General features: G+C 41.2%; 1 protein-coding gene across 2 annotated transcripts in view; it reads right to left on the bottom strand.

The window, feature by feature from the left end:
* The window catches only part of ASTN2 (astrotactin 2), an 897,588-nt gene that overhangs the window by 821,926 nt on the left and 61,560 nt on the right, over nt 1-14,102 (bottom strand). The gene's annotated exons all lie outside the window — the stretch shown is intronic.

The following is a 14,102-nucleotide window of genomic DNA, read 5'->3' as shown; positions in this document are numbered from 1 at the left end:
ACATTACCACAAATTTGATGGCTTAAGCCAACAGGAATTTATTCTCTCACATTTCCAGAGGCCAAAAAAATCCAACGTCAGTTTAACTGGGCCAAAAGCAAGGTGTCAGGAGGGCTGTGCACCCTCTGGAGGCTCTAGGGGAGAATCTGTTCCTCGTGTCTTCCAGCTTCTGGTGGCTGCCGGCATTCCTTGGCTTATGGCCGCGTCACTCCAATCTCTGCCTTCCCTACTTCTGTCTAAAGTCAAACCTCCTCCTGCCTCCCTCTCATCAGGATGTTTGTGATTACTTTCAGGTTCCACTTGGATAATACAGTATAATCTCTCCATCTCAAGAGCACCAACTTAATCACATCTACAAAGACCTTTCTTCCTTATAAGGTGACATTCACAGGTTCCAGGGATTAGGATGTGATTTTTTTTTTCTTTTTTTTGGTGGTGGGGCATTATTCAGCCCACCATATTGTTGTTCTTTATTCATAGTCACGATGCAAACTTTAAGAATGCAAACAAGTACACCCGATAATTCACCTTGGAAGCTTTTTAAACTCTGCAAAGAGAAAATCTCCAGGGCCCCTTTGTCACTTTGCTCATCTGTTCCTTTTGTGAGAACTACACTCAGCTCTCACCCCAAATACAAATACACTTGTACATAGTCTACTCACCCTTAAGAATTGACATGAAAATAACTCATCCAAGACGATGTCTCAGATCACCCCAGTGCCTGAACTCACTTTTCCTGGGAGAGCCTCACAGAAAACATTAGCTGAACTGTCATGACGTCACTGAAAAGTGGTATTGACAGATGATGCTTGTGTAGCACTAAAACTCAGGCATAGGGCTGATGCTTCAAAGAATAACATCATTGCACCCTCACAAATACCCTGTGAGGCAGATCTTCTTATTTCCATCCCCATTACAGAGATGGGAATACTGAGACTTGGAGAGGTTAAGTAACTTAACTTGCCCAAGATGGATTAACCAACCAGGGGTGGAAAGAGATTCCAGCCCCACCCACGTGTATGGTTCCAGGATCCCAGCTCTCAACACAATCTATACTGTCTACTCCCCTGCTCACTGCCTACCTCCCAAGCCCATTCTACCCCGCATTAATTAGTTCTCTACCAACTTTCTCTTTCCCCCTAAAATGTGCCTTTCTTAAAGGCTGAGCTAGCACTTCCTGCAGATTTGTACCACTCCTGCCACTGGCCTAATCCTTGGTGCCATGAATAAATGAATAAGGGAAAAATAAATAAAAAGAGAAAATTAAGGAAGAAGAGATCAAGGAAGGTACGGAGAACAGGAGAAAGTAGAAAACAGGCGAAGAGAAAAGGGAAGGAGGAGGGGTGAAGGGCTAGAACTACTCAGAAAGTATCACCTGGAGAGTCTGCCACTTAGATGTTACTCCAAAAATTCCTGAAGCAGGAGAAGCAAATTCCCAAGGTGGCCCCACCATTAGTTCTAGTAGAGAGACATACGGAAAGAGGGGGAAAGGGAGGAAGAGAAGGAGGGGGAGAGAGAGAGAAAGAGAGAGGAGACAGAGCTCCAGCATAGCACGACTGAGAAAAGAAGCCAGAGAAACTACACAAAAGTCTACACAAACACGTGGAGGGAAAACCCATCCCCAAAAGCAACATTAACAAGAGAAAATTAAACCCTACACCATGGCACAGCTAATAAGACTTCAAAGCCCTCTGCGTATGGAAATGAATCCTTCAGGCAGGTTGGGAGCCAGGACGCCTTGTGCGGAGGGTGATGAAAGCAGAGGCAGAGTGGAGATGTCGAAGCCTTAATGAGCCCCGAACCCCAGAGACCCTGTCCCTCACCAGCTTTATTCACCCCCAGGACCCTGGGAGTCCCAAAAGGAAAAGGGCCATGTTAACTCTGAGCACCACAGACATCTGGGGAAGCTCTCTGGATTCTGGAGGACAGCAGTGCCCAGGGGTGGCCATATTAATTTGTGTGTACCCACACCCCAGGCTCACACACCCCGCAGAGTGACACAGACACACAGGTAACACCTCTCCCTGCTTCGAAGCCCTGTTTCCTTCTTGCAGTTCCCCCTGTTTCTTGATGATTTATTTTGTTTTCATTTCTTCATCCCCCCAGCCTGAAGCTAAGGGCAGAGGAAAGAATGAACACGGGTTTCAACTCTAGACCTAAGAGTAATGAAAAGCGTGAGGCAAGAGTGGCGGGGAGGGGAACAGCCGGCGGAAGTATTGTGAGCGATACTAATGCCAGCGCTGCCCTCCCATCGCTCATGTCTCCTAGGGGCCCCAATGCATTTTTCATCCAAACATAAATTAGTTTTACTTACTTATTTTTTCTCCAGAACGTGGAAAGCCATGCTCACACATGCAGCCTGCACAAGAGTGGAGGACGTGCCCCGTCACCTCCCCTCCCAGGGCACGGACAGGCTGTGGCTGAATGAAGAGACCCAGGATCCTAAGGGGGCCAGGCTGACAGGTGGGAGGGTCCATCAGAATAAAAGAAGCCACCCCAATGTTCTGCCTTGGAACTGCGTTTGCCGCAGCACAAAGGAGCCCAGGAAGGGGCTGCCTAGAGCCACGCCTGTGTCCGCGAATCCTGCAGCCTGCAAGGCTTGCCCTTAACGCTCACTCTTTTATCTTTTTTTTTTTTTTTTAGTTATTATTATATTTTACATTCATTTTAGTCATGCAGCCAGTATATGCTGAGTACCTAATATGTGTCAGACATAGACTAGGTTCTGGGTGTTCAGTGGAGAAGAAACAGACAAAATCCTTGCCGTTATGGATGTATGTAGAACATAACCAAGTGTGAATCACAGCCGCAGCTGCTTTGTGAGAGCTCTCCATGTACCTCGCACAATTCTAAGTGCTTAAGACGTAGTAAATCGTTTCATCCTTACAAAATCCCTGGATGGGAGATGAGGAAACTGTGACTCACAGACTATGAACTTGCCTAAGGTCGCACAGCTGGGAGGTGGCAGAGCTGGGTTTTCAAACCCAAGCAGTCTGGCCTTTATCCAAAAATCAAAATAAAACAAGGACCTACTGTACAACACCTGGAACTATATTCAATATCTTGTAATAACCTATAATGAAAAAGAATCTGAAAAAGTATATACATATATATGTATAACTGAATCATTTTGCTGTACACATGAAATATTGTAAATCAACTATACTTCAATAAAAATTTAAAAATTAAAAAAAAAACTTTTTTAAGTGCATGGTTATAATCGGTGTTAAGTGCCAGAGGAAATGAACAGCATGCAGCAATAGAGAATAACTGAGGCAGAGACTTTTTTAGACAGGACAGTCAGGGAGGGCTTCTCAGAGGAGGTGACATTGAAACCAAAGGAGGTGACAGATGAGAAGAAACTGGCCACGAGAAAAGCAGGAAAGAAGCTGATTTCAAGAAAACACACACCTTTCCTTAGCCCATTCTCTTTTATCTCTTCTTCTTTCTCTCTTCTACCCTATCCCTGTACTCTGGCTCCTCCATTACTAACATTCTCCATTCTGTAGTTTTCTCTCTCCCCTCTAACACCTTCCTAGTCCCATTAATTAGTTCCCTGCACCCACTATGCAGGTCTTCTTGTGGCTCCCACTCTGGCCTATATTTTAATCTTCACTTCGCAGTTAGGCCAACTGATGGGCAGAGAAAGGAAAGGAGGAGAGGGCATGATGACACCAGGCATCTTCTAGATTTTATCTTGTCTAATCCCCTGTGGAGACTCAGGGGCGTTATGACATTTGCCCAAAGCTACATGGCCCGTGGGTGTTAGTCAAGACTAAACTTGTGTGCACTGATTCTCTGTCCAGTGCAGTATGCTATTCCACCAGCGTTCTTGTTACTTTTCAAAAGCATTTGCAGATATCAAATCAAGGCAAAGCATAGAAAACTAGGAAACTGAGTATGACCAATATAGCATTTATTAGTTTCTCAGGTAGAACCCAAAACTGCACATCCTACCAAGCTCTGAACTTGACCACCTATTTACACAGCATTTGTCCACCATCAACCAAACTAACACGTTCACCTGCACTCACCCTCTAGAATCCTATTATCTTAGTGAAGGAAGGGCTGCCCAATTCTCTCATTTTGCAGACACAGAAACTGAAACCAAGCCAAGAACAGAAGCTAAGTTTACTGATAAATCATTAAGCAGAAATAAACAATTAAATTGCCCTCATATGTTAAGGAGGAATATAAGTGCCTTAGATTTTCTCCTCCATCTCTTTCTCTTGCCAGTGATGTGAATGAATCTGCCCGAAGCCATCTCTATATTCTCAAGGGGATGTACATACTACATCAGTATTGAAATCACACAGATCTGGGTTCAAACTCTATCACTGCCAACTCTGACCAATTTACTTAATTTCTCTGAGCTTAACTTTCATTGTCTGTAAAATGGGGACACTCACACCTACATATTTAAGGTTGGGATGAGGATTAAATGGGGAGTCATGAGAAGAACTGGACATGATGCTTACAAATAGTCCGTGCTCAATACAGATGCATTCCCTTTAACATTTGGGGAAAATGAAATGCAAGGTAACTGACCAGAGTCAGAGATGCAGGTAAGTATCATCAAACTAGTCGGCGCTTACTAGTCTACCACCAACCTACAACCTGAAGGGTATCCTGCTGCTTCAGTGGTGTGTGTTACCTGAGGCAGGGTGACCTGGTATATCTGGTACCCATGGACATCCAAGGAGCAGATTTTGGAGTGGAAACTGTGGAATATTTAACGGAGGTGCAGTCAAAGAGAAAAGGCACATGCAACATGGCTCCAAAATCATTAAGGGGCTTCCAGTTAGCAAGCACTCTCTATAATGACTAACAGACTTCAGGGAGAAGTGAATTTTTTGAGCATGACACTTTAGAAATTACTACCTAAACATATTATACTGAGAGCTCACTTGTAAATGGTTCTCAGTAATCATACAGGCACTTCCTACTTCAGTATCTCATTTGCTTTCACCACCACCCTGGGAGGTTGTCCCTGTTATCCAAGATTGTATCAATGAGAAAACCATGGTTCAGAGAGGTTAACAATTTGCTCAGAATCACACAGCTATTTAGTAAGGTCTTCTGCTTTGTCTACTGCAATTCCCTTTTTCCACTACACTCAATGCTCTGTCCTTTATATATACATATGTCGTTCTGGAAATAAAAAAAAAAAAAAAGGTAATAAACGAAAAGTGAGAAGATGATGGCTATAACCACACAAAAACAGAAGCAGGTTCTCAAAGGCAGAGAAGGTGTGAATTGCTAAAAGGGAACAAAAAGGTGCATCTGACCTCACGACTCTTGGGCAAAGCACTCAGTACCAGACGACAAGGGCAGAGAAGGCCCAGGGACCTGCGTGCTACATGTTCAGCTTTCTGAAAACTAAACTGTCACAGTCATTTAGATTCCAAAGCCCTGTGCGTGCTGTTTAGCTGGAATCTAGAGGAAATGAAAAAATGCTAATCAGAGAGTCTATTACCAGATCAGAAGATTACACTTAACCTACATTTTCATTATTTTTAATGTCTCTAACCAACACTGCACCAAGCTTAAAATCAGAAAGGAGCACAATCTATTTATAAGTAAGTAGGTAGGTAACTGGGGGGGTCCTGCTCAGCCTGGGCCTGAGAGTTCAGGTCAACCCTGCTCCCAGGATGGGGAAGATTAAGCAATTTGGCCAAAGGAAAAATGAAGCAGGGATTCAAGGCAATTTTCCAGCCACTTCAACCTAAAATTTCTCACTCTGACTGAAGAAGCAACACAACTGAGCACAAAAAATATTGGTGATTTGCTGTACCTCCCTTTTAACTCTACACATTCTTATTTCAATTCACCACTCTTCTGCGTCCATGTGATCCAAGAGGTGCTGTGCAATGTCAGTTACATTCTTGTTTCTCAAAATGTGTTCTGTGGAACCCTACATTTGTTAGTCATTAATAGGAAATAGAGTCTTCTTTGGTCGAATAAACTTAGGAAATGCTGAGACAAGCAAAGAGAAATGCATCTATTTCCTGTAAAGCTGCTCAGGGCGTACTTCCTTGATACACTGATTTGTACTATGAATCTCTAATGTGTCTGTATATGTGTGTGTTTGGGTGTAGAGAGCCATTTGTCCACACTTATTCTAGACCAGAGCTTGAAAATTCTGGTTTCGATTGTTCCAGCTGTATTCTACTGTGGAAAAAATAGAGGCAAGGAAAGAACTCTAAGCTTTTATGTTACAAGTGCCAGACACTTTGTGTAAAGCCAAGGGCTTCATTGCTATGATATTAGGTTGGAGTATTTCATTAATAACTGATTTCTTAATTCATGTTTTATGATCCTGTCAGCATACAGAGGCATTTGTCTCTGCCGAAAAAGAAAGTGTGTGTAGCTTCTAATCGTTTGCCCCCCCTCCCTCTGCTCCATTAACTTGGAAAAGAAGAATCAGTGGAAAAGGTGGACGAAAGTCAAAACAATTGAGTTGTCTCTTTATGGATTTATCGAGTGACAACTGGTGCCATAGAGAGCTAGGCGGGGGCAGTGAAGCATGTCGGGAAGGCCATTGATCATCAGGCACGTGGGTCAAAAAGGATTTTATCTTCTGTCCTCAAATCTAAATGGCAAGCTCAAACATAGATGCAGCAGACAGGGGCTAAGGGCACTGGCAGAGACTCGGTCCCCCCCTCGCTAGCCCCTCCCATGAAGAGGTCTCCAAGGTCACAGCAGAGTAAAAGCACCCAATTTGGGAGAAGTTAAGTTGGGGTCATATTTATTGCTGAGCATCTATCATGAACTAAATTCTGAAGAGACAGACAAATGAGACATGACCCCTGGCTTCAGCAGTCCACTTCTTAATGGGGGCTGGGGGGAAGGACGGCAGACAAGTGAATGCCAATGGATCAGAAAAAGTACTGAAAGGAAATAGCTCCCTGGTTCTTAAGGGGCTAGGAAGGCTCAAAAAAGGAGATGGTTATGCCCCCCTACAGGAGGTAGAGCTTGATTCCCCTCTTCCTCAATGTAGACTGCGCTTAATGACTTGCTTCTAAGGAACAGAATAAAGAATATGAAAAATAGTAACTTTGCAGTGGAGAAACCTGGTGGATACCACCTTAATGAGGTGATCAGGGTAACATCAGGTTGAGATTATATACTCTTTGATATGATACAATGACCTCTGCAGTGTGCTTCTCCATACCCATATGACCTCTGTCTGATCATGAAAAAACATACCAAACCCAAAATGTGGGACATTCTATAACATACTTGACCAGTTTCTTTAACAACTGTTAAGATAATTGAAAACAAAAAAAAAAAGAAGAAATAATGGAAAGAAGGAAGGAAGGAAGAGAGGGAGGGAGGCAGGAAGGAAGGAAGGGAGGGAGGAAGGGAGGGAAGGATCAAGGAAAGAAGGAAGGAAGGAAGGGAGGAAAGAAGGAAGGAAGGAAGGGAGGGAAAACTAAGAAACTATCACATATCAGAGGAAACCAAGGAGACACAATGATTAAAAGCAACACGGAAACATGAATTGGGTCGTGGGAGTGAAAAAAGGGCATTGGTGGAAATCACATAAAATCTGAATAATGTCTGTAAGTTTAGTTAATGGTAACATACAAGGGTTGATTTCTTAGTTTGTTTGTTTTTTTGAGATGTATTTTTTTTATTAGTTATCTATTATATACATATTAGTGTATACATGTCAATCCCAATCTCTCAATTCATCCCACCACCACCCCCCACCCCACTTTCCCCCCTTGGTGTCCATACGTTTGTTCTCTACATCTGTGTCTCTATTTCTGCCCTGAAAACCGGTTCATCTGTACCATTTTTCTAGATTCCACATATATGCATTAATATACGATATTTGTTTTTCTCTTTCTGACTTACTTCACTCTGTATGACAGTCTCTAGATCCATCCACGTCTCTACAAATGACCCAATTTCGTTCCTTTTTATGGCTGAGTAATATTCCATTGTATATATGTACCACATCTTCTTTATCCACTCGTCTGTCGATAGGCATTTAGGTTGCTTCCATGACCTGGTTATTGTACATAGTGCTGCAATGAACACTGGGGTGTGTGTGTCTCTTTGAATTATGGTTTTCTCTGGGTATATGCCCAGTAGTGGGATTGCTGGGTCATATAGTAATTCTATTTTTAGCTTTTTAAGGAACCTCCATACCGTTCTCCATAGTGGCTGTATCAATTTACATTCCCACGAACAGTGCAAGAGGGGTCCCTTTTCTCCCCACCCTCTCCAGCAGTTGTTCTCTGTAGATTTTCTGATGATGCCCATTCTAACCAGTGTGAGGTGATACCTCGTTGTAGTTTTGATTTGCATTTCTCTAATAATTAGTGATGTTGAGCAGCTTTTCATGTGCCTCTTGCCATCTGTATGTCTTCTTTGGAGAAATGTCTATTTAGGTGTTCTGTCCATTTTTGGATTGGGTTGCTTTTTTTTTTTAATATTGAGCTGCATGAGGTGTTTGTATATTTTGGATTTTAATCCTTTGTCCATTGATTCGTCTGCAAATATTTTCTCCCATTCTGAGGGCTGCCTTTTCGTCTTGCTATAGTCTCCTCTGCTGTGCAAAAGCCTTTAAGTTTCATTAGGTCCCATTTGTTTATATTTGGTTTTATTTCCATTACTCTAGGAGGTGGGTCAAAAAAGATCTTGCTGTGATTTATGTCAAAGAGTGTTCTTCCTCTGTTTTCCTCTAAGAGTTTTATAGTGTCCGGTCTTACATTTAGGGTTCAATCCATTTCGAGTTTATTTTTGTGTATGGTGTTAGGGAATGTTCTAATTTCATCCTTTACATGTAGCTGTCCAGTTTTCCCAGCACCACTTATTGAAGAGACTGGTCTTTTATCCATTGTATGTCCTTGGCTCCTTTGTCATAGATTAGTTGACCATAGGTGCATGGGTTTATCTCTGGGCTTTCTATCCTGTTCCACTGATCTATATTTCTGTTTTTGTGCCAGTACCACATTGTCTTGATTACTGTAGCTTTGTAGTATAGTCTGAAGTCAGGGAGTCTGATTCCTCCAGCTCCATTTTTCTTTCTTAAGATTGCTTTGGCTATTCAGGGACTTTTGTGGCGTCATACAAATTTTAAGATTTTTTTCTTCTAGTTCTATAAAAAATGCCATTGGAAACATGATAGGGATTGCACTGAATCTGTAGATCGCTTTGGGTAGTATAGTCATTTTCACAATATTGATTCTTCCAATCCGAGAACATGGTATATCTCTCAACCTCTTTGTGTCATCTTTGATTTCTTTCATCTTATAGTTTTCTGAGCACAGGTTTTTTACCTCCTGAGGTAGGTTTATTCTTAGGTATTTTATTCTTTTTGTTGCAATGATGAATGGGATTGTTTCCTTGATTTCTCCTTCTGATCTTTCATTGTTAGTATATAGGAATGCAAGAGATTTCTGTGCATTAATTTTGTATCCTGCAAATTTCCCAAATTCATTGATTAGTTCTAGTAGTTTTCTGGTGGCATCTTTAGGATTATCTATGTACAGTATCATGTCATCTGCAAACAGTGACAGTTTTACTTCTTCTTTTCCAGTTTGTACTCCTTTTATTTCTTTTTCTTCTATGATTTAATTGGCTAGGACTTCCAAAACTATGTCGAATAATAGTGGCAAAAGTGGACATGCTTGTGTTGTTCCTCATCTTAGAGGAAATGTTTTCAGTTTTTCAACATTGGGAATGATGTTTGCTGTGGGTTTGTCGTATATGGCTTTTATTATATTGAGGTAGGTTCCCTCTATGCCCACTTTCTGGAGAGTTTTTATCATAACACGGTGTTGAATTTTGTCAAAAGCTTTTTCTCCATCTTTTGAGATGATCATATGTTTTTTTTTTCTTCAAACTGTTAATATGGTGTATCACATTGATTGATTTGCATATACTGAAGAAGCCTTGCATTCCTGGAATAAATCCCACTTGATGAAGGTGTACGATCCTTTTAATGTGTTGTTGGATTTTGTTTGCTAGTATTTTGTGGAGGATTTTTGCATCTATATTCATCAGTGATATTGGTGTGTCATTTTCTTTTTTTGTAGTATCTTTGTCTGGTTTTGGTATCAGGGTGATGGTGGTCTCATAGAATGAGTCTGGGAGTGTTCCTTCCTCTGCAATTTTCTGGAAGAGTTTGAGAAAGATGGGTGTTAGCTCTTCTCTAAATGTTTGATAGAATTCACCTGTGAAGCCATCTGGTCCTGGACTTCTTGTTGGAAGATTTTTAATCACAGTTTCAATTTCATTACTTGTGATTAGTCTGTTCATATTTTCTATTTCTTCCTGGCTCAGGCTTGGAAGGTTATACCTTTCTAAGAATTTGTCTATTTCTTCCAGGTTGTCCATTTTATTGGCATAGAGTTGCTTGCAGTAGTCTCTTATGGTGCTTTGTATTTCTGTGGTATCCGCTGTAACTTCTTTTTCATTTCTAATTTTATTGATTTGAGTCATCTCCCTCATTTTCTTGATGAGTCTAGTTAAAGGTTTATGAATTTTGTTTATCTTCTCAAAGAACCAGCTTTTAGTTTTATTGATCTTTGCTATTGTTTTCTTTGTTTCTATTTCATTTATTTCTGCTCTATCTTTACGATTTCTTTCCTTCTACTAACTTTGGGTTGTTTGTTCTTCTCTCTCTAGTTCCTTTAGGTGTAAGGTTAGATTGTTTATTTAAGATTTTTCTTGTTTCTTGAGGTAGGATTGTATTGCTATTAACTTCCCTTTTAGAACTGCTTTTGCTGCATCCCATAGGTTTTGGATTGTCGTGTTTTCATTGTCATTTATCTCTAGGTATTTTTTGATTTCCTCTTTGATTTCTTCAGTGATCTCTTGATTATTTAGTAACGTATTTTTTAGCCTCCATGTGTTTGTGTTTTTTACGGTGTTTTCCTTGTAACTGGTTTCTAATCTCATAGCACTGTAGTCAGAAAAGACGTTTGACATGATTTCAATTTTCTTAAGTTTACCAAGGCTTGATTTGTGACCCAAGATGTGATCTATTCTGGAGAATATTCCATGTGCACTTGAGAACATAGTGTAACCTGCTGTTTTCAGATGGAATGTCTTATATATATCAATTAAATCTATCTGGTCTATTGTGTCTTTTAAAGCTTGTGTTACTTTATTAATTTTCTGTCTGGATGATCTGTCCATTGGTGTAAGTGAGGTGTTAAAGTTCCCCACTATTACTGTGTTACTGTCAATTTCCTCTTTCATAGCTGTTAGCATTTGCCTTATGTACTGAAGTGCTCCTATGTTGGGTGCACATATATATTTCTAATTGTTATATCTTCTTCGTGGATTGATCCCTTGATCATTATCTAGTGTCCTTCCTTGTCTCTTGCAACATTCTTTATTTTAAAGTCTATTTTATCTGATATGAGTATTGAAACTCCAGCTTTCTTTTGATTTCCATTTGCATGGAATATCTTTTTCCATCCCCTCACTTTCAGTCTGTATGTGTCCCTAGGTCTGAAGTGGGTCTCCTGTAGACAGCATACATATGGGTCTCGTTTTTGTATCCATTCAGCGAGCCTGTGTCTTTTGGTTGGAGCATTTAATCCATTCACATTTAAGGTAATTATCGATATGTATGTTACTATGACCATTTTCTTATTTGTTTTGTGTTTGTTTTTGTAGGTCCTTTTCTTCTCTTGTGTTTCCCACTTAGAGAAGTTCCTTTGGCATTTGTTGTAGAGCTGGTTTGGTGGTGCTGAATTCTCTTAGCTTTTGCTTATCTGTAAAGCTTTTGATTTCTACATCAAATCTGAATGAGATCCTTGCTGGGTAGAGTAATCTTGGTTGTAGGTTCTTCCCTTTCATCACTTTAAATATATCATGCCACTCCCTTTTGGCTTGTAGAGTTTCTGCTGAGAAATCAGCTGTTAACCTTATGGGAAATCCCTTGTATGTTATTGGTCGTTTTTCCCTTGTTGCTTTTAATAATTTTTCTTTGTCTTTAATTTTTGTCACTTTGCTTACTATGTGTCTTGGCGTGTTTCTCCTTGGGTTTATCCTGCCTGGGACTCTCTGCACTTTCTGGACTTGCTTGACTATCTCCTTTCCCATATTAAGGAAGTTTTCGACAATAATCTCTTCAAATATTTTCTCAGACCCTTTCTTTTTCTCTTCTTCTTCTAGGACCCCTATAATGCAAATGTTGGTGCGTTTAACGTTGTCCCAGAGGTCTCTTAGGCTGTCTTCATTCCTTTTCATTCTTTTTTCTTTATTCTGTTCCATGGCAGTGATTTCCACCATTTTGTCTTCCAGGTTACTTATCTGTTCTTCTGCCTCAGTTATTCTGCTATTGATTCTTTCTAGTGTATTTTTCATTTCAGTTATTATATTGTTCATCTCTGTTTTTTCTTTAATTCTTCTAGGTCTTTGTTAAACATTTCTTGCATCTTCTCGATCTTTGCCTCCATTCTTTTTCCAAGGTCCTGGATCATTTTCACTATCATTATTCTGAATTCTGTTTCTGGAAGGTCTCCTATTTCCACTTCATTTAGTTGTTTTTCTGCTGTTTCATCTTGTTCCTTCATCTGGTACATAGTCCTCTGCCTTTTCATTTTGTCTATCTTTCTGTGAATGTGGTTTTCATTCCACAGGCTGCAGGATTGTAGTTCTTTTTGCTTCTGCTGTCTGTCCTCTGGTGGATGAGGCTATCTAAGAGGCTTGTGCAAGTTTCCTGATGGGAGGAACTGGTGGTGGGTAGAGCTAGCTGTTGCTCTGGTGGGCAGAGCTCACTAAAACCTTAATCGCTTGTCTGCTGATGGGTGCGGCTGAGTTCCCTACCTTTGGTTGTTTGGCCTGAGGCAACCCAGCACTGGAGCCTACAGGCTCTTTGGTGGGGCTAATGGCAGACTCCAGGAGGGCTCACGCCAGGGAGTACTTCCCAGAACTTCTTCTGCCAGTGTCCTTGTCCCTGCAGTAAGCCACAGCCACACCCCCGCCTCTGCAGAAGACCCTCCAACACTAGCAGGTAGGTCTGGTTCAGTCTCCCATGGGGTCACTGCTCCTCCCCCTGGGTCCTGGTGCACACACTACTTTGTGTGTGCCCTCCCAGAGTGGAGTCTCTATTTCCCCCATTCCTGTCGAAGTCCTGCGATCAAATCCCACTAGCCTTCAAAGTCTGATTCTCTGGGAGTTCCTCCTCCTATTGCCACACCCGTAGGTTGGGAAGCCTGACATGGGGCTCAGCACCTTCACTCCAGTGGGTGGACTTCTGTGATATAATTGTTCTCCAGTTTGTGAGTCACCCACCCAGTGGTTATGGGATTTCATTTTAATGTGATTGTGCCCCTACCATCATCTCACTGGTAGGAGTCTTCTCCTTTGTCTTTGGATGTGGGATATCTTTTTTGGTGAGTTCCAATATCTTCCTGTCCATGACTGTTCAGCAGTTAGTTGCGATTCTGGTGCTCTTGCAAGAGGGAGTTTTGATTTCTTATTTTGACAAATATACCAAAGGTTGACATCTAACATTTGTACATGTACAAATGTAAGATGTCAACCTTAGGGGAAGCTGGGTACAGGGTATATGGAACATCTCTGTGCTGTCTGTGCCCATTTTCTATATATTTAGAAAACTTTTCCAAAATTAAAAAAAAAGTCTAAGAAGATAAAAAGATATTGTGCTTAAGAAGGGTTTTGAGAGATTACTTACTCCTGTAAAGCAGTCTGGGGGAGGGAGAAATAAAAACCATAGGAAGACACTGTCATCAGAGGGAAACATGTGTACAGCGTGATGATGTGTTCAGAGCACTTTGTGTACCTGCTATGGCAGGAGGGCTGCTGGGCAGAGGGAAAGAGACTGAGTATCAGAGACAACAGCACAAAGAATCTACTAATTTAGGTGAAAGATGTTAGTGAGTCAATGAATGTTTTAGAGCAGAGAAAGCCTGTAAGATAGGAACAAAGTGTCTAGAAGTCAGAAGAGTTGGCAAAGACAACCAGCAAGTCCTGTTTAATATGGAAGCAGCAAAATGGGGAAAACAGCAAGTATAATAAAATCACAATGAAGCCATCCTATGTGGGCCCTGCTCTGATGTGACTTCTATGTTGAGGGGCAGATGGGAGAAAGTGAAATGTTTTTCATG

Source organism: Balaenoptera physalus (genome assembly GCF_965194825.1).
Source record: "Balaenoptera physalus genome assembly, chromosome: 7".
Classification (NCBI taxonomy): domain Eukaryota; kingdom Metazoa; phylum Chordata; class Mammalia; order Artiodactyla; family Balaenopteridae; genus Balaenoptera; species Balaenoptera physalus.
Note: the sequence above shows the minus strand (reverse complement) of the source record. Positions and strands in the feature narration are given on the sequence as shown.